The sequence below is a fragment of the Arachis hypogaea genome, chromosome 5, assembly GCF_003086295.3.
Source record: "Arachis hypogaea cultivar Tifrunner chromosome 5, arahy.Tifrunner.gnm2.J5K5, whole genome shotgun sequence".
NCBI classification, from domain to species: domain Eukaryota; kingdom Viridiplantae; phylum Streptophyta; class Magnoliopsida; order Fabales; family Fabaceae; genus Arachis; species Arachis hypogaea.
The window spans coordinates 49,999,297-50,002,761 of NC_092040.1; positions in this window are offsets into that span (position 1 = coordinate 49,999,297).

A 3,465-nucleotide genomic window follows, 5' to 3' on the forward strand; every position below is an offset into this window, starting at 1 on the left:
TTGGATTCGGACCTCCCTGCACTCGAAGTGGATTTTCTGGAGCTACAGAAGCCCAATTGGCGCGCTCTCAACGGCGTTGGAAAGTAGACATTCTGGGCTTTCCAGCAATATATGATAGTCTATACTTTGCCCAAGATTTGATGGCCCAAACCGGCGTGGAAAATCAGCCTCAGAAATTCCAGCGTTTAACGCTGGAATTGGCATGAAACTTGGAGTTAAACGCCCAAACTGGCATGAAAGCTGGCGTTTAACTCCAGAAAAGGTCTCTACACGAAAATGCTTCATTGCTCAACCCAAGCACACACCAAGTGGGCCCGGAAGTGGATTTTTAAGTCATTTACTCATCTCTGTATACCCTAGGCTACTAGTTTACTATTAATAGGATCATTTGACATTGTATCAGTACCTCATGACACTTTACACGTTTCTTTGTATACTTTCCACAGCATGAGTCTCTAAACCCCATGGTTGGGGGTGAGGAGCTCTGCTGTGTCTTGATGGATTAATGCAATTACTACTGTTTCTCATTCAATCATGCTTGCTTCCATTCTAAGATAATACTTGTTCTTAACCCGGATGAATGTGATGATCCGTGACAATCATCATCATTCTCAACTATGAATGTGTGCCTGACAACCACCTCCGTTCTACCTTAGATTAAGTAGTTATCTCTTGGATTCTTTAACTGGAATCTTCGTGGTATAAGCTAGAACTGATGGCGGCATTCAAGAGAATCCGGAAGGTCTAAACCTTGTCTGTGGTATTCTGAGTAGGATTCAATGATTGGATGACTGTGACGTACTTCAAACTCCTAGCAGGCGGGGCGTTAGTGACAGACGCAAAAGAATCACTGGATTCTATTCCGGCCTGACCGAGAACCGACAGCTGAATTCCGCATGCTGTGACAGAGCATTAGCAATCGTTTTCACTGAGAGGATGGGAGGTAGCCATTGACAACGGTGAAACCCTACATATAGCTTGCCATGGAAGGAACCTTGCGTGTTTGATGAAGAAGACAGTAGGAAAGCAGAGATTCAGAGGACAGAGCATCTCCGAAACCTCAACCTATTCTCCATTACTGCAAAACAAGTAACCAGTTCATGTTCTTTTGCTTTTCACAATCAATCCTGATAATTTTTAATATCCTGACTAAGATTTACAAGATAACCATAGCTTGCTTCAAGCCGACAATCTCTGTGGGATCGACCCTTGCTCACGCAAGGTATTACTTGGACGACCCAGTGCACTTGCTGGTTAGTTGTGCGGAGTTGCAAAGAGTGTGATTGCAATTTCGTGCACCAAGTTTTTGGCGCCGTTGCCGAGGATTGTTGAGTTTGGACAACTGACGGCTTATCTTGTTGCTTAGATTAGGACTGTTTTATTTTTGTTGGTTTAGAGTCTTTTAGTTGAGTCTAGTTTCATATTTTAAGTTTGGTGTCAATTGCATGTTCTTAGTCCCTTTTTGATTCAAAAAATTCTAAGTTTGGTGTCCTCTTTGTGTTTTTCCTTAAAAATTTTCGAAAAATTAGTGTTTGATTTTCTAAAAATTTTAAGTTTGGTGTCCTTTTGTGTTTTTCTCTTTCCTCTTTTCAAAAATCAAATCTTTTTCATAAAAATTTTTTCAATCATATCTTTTTAATTGCTATTTTCAAAATCTTTTTCATTAACTAATTGATTCAGTTCTCAATTTGCTTTGATCTTATTTTCTTTTTAATTTTCGAATTTTTATCTTAATTTCCTTTTATTTTATTTTATTTTTTTCGTTTAATTCAAAAAAAAAAAACAAAATATTTTATCTATTTGCAATCCATATCATTTCCCTTTATCCATTATGGACCTAAGTGGAATTGATCAGTCCAGAAGGACTCTGGGGTCATATGCTAACCCCATTACAGCTGCATATGGGAGTAGCATATGTACACCTCCCATCAAAGCAAGCAGCTTTGAGCTAAATCCTCAACTCATTATCCTAGTGCAGCAAAATTGCCAGTATTCCGGTCTTCCACAGGAAGAACCTACTGAGTTTTTGGCACAGTTTTTACAAATTGCTGACACAGTACATGATAAAGAGGTGGATCAGGATGTCTATAGACTATTACTGTTTCCATTTGCTGTAAAAGATCAGGCTAAAAGGTGGTTGAATAACCAACCTACAGCAAGCATAAAAACATGGAAACAGTTGTCAGACAAATTCCTGAATCATTTTTACCCTCCAAAGAGGATGACATAGCTAAGGCTGGACATCCAAGGCTTTAAACAAGAGGATAATGAATCCCTTTACAATGCCTGGGAGAGGTATAGAGGTATGCTAAGGAAATGTCCCTCTGAAATGTTTTCAGAGTGGGTACAGTTAGACATTTTCTACTATGGGCTTACAGAAAAAGCTCAGATGTCTTTAGACCACTCAGCTGGTGGATCTATACACATGAGGAAGACAATTGAAGAAGCTCAAGAGCTTATAGACACTGTTGCTAGAAACCAATATTTGTACTCTAGCAATGAGTTCTCTCCAAAAGAGGAAGTCATGACAGTAGTCACTGACCCTAGTCCTCAAGAACAGATAATTGAGCTTAATCAACCATTGCTCCTGATGACAGAACAGTTAGCAGACTTTAAAGAGATGCTCCATGAAACTAAAGTTGCTAACAAGAGCATAGAACTACAGTTGAATCAAGCAAAACAGCAAATATCTAAACAAATAACAGAGGAATGCCAAGCAATTCAACTGAGGAGTGGGAAGACTCTGAATAACACTGCTCAAAAGAACAAAAAGCCAAACAAGGAACAATTGACAGAGGACAACCAAACCACTGTGCAAAATCCCTCTGAGGACAGTAAGAGCCCAGAGAGGAATATTATTGGCGTTCAAACGCCAGAAAGGGAAGGAAATCTGGCGTTAAACGCCCATTCCTTGCCCAGTTCTGGCGTTCAAACGCCAGAAAAGGGGGAAAAGTTGGCGTTAAACGCCCATTTTCCACCCAATCCTGGCGTTCAGACGCCTAGGGGGAATCAGACACCTGAAAGTGCTAACAGTAATCCCTCTAACAAGGCTTCTTCAACCACTTCTGTAAGGAATAAACCTGCAGCATCTAAGGTTGAAGAATATAAAGCCAAGATGCCTTATCCTCAGAAACTCCGCCAAGCGGAGCAGGATAAGCAATTTGCCCGCTTTGCAGACTATCTAAGGACTCTTGAAATAAAGATTCTGTTTGCAGAGGCACTTGAGCAAATACCTTCTTATGCTAAGTTCATGAAAGAAATCTTAAGTCATAAGAAGGATTAGAGAGAAACTGAAAAAGTGTTTCTCACTGAAGAATGCAGTGCAGTCATATTAAAGAGCCTACCAGAAAAGCTTCAAGATCCTGGAAGCTTTATGATACCATGCTCATTAGAAGGTGCTTGCACCAAGACAGCCCTATGTGATCTTGGAGCAAGCATCAATCTAATACCTGCATCCACTATCAG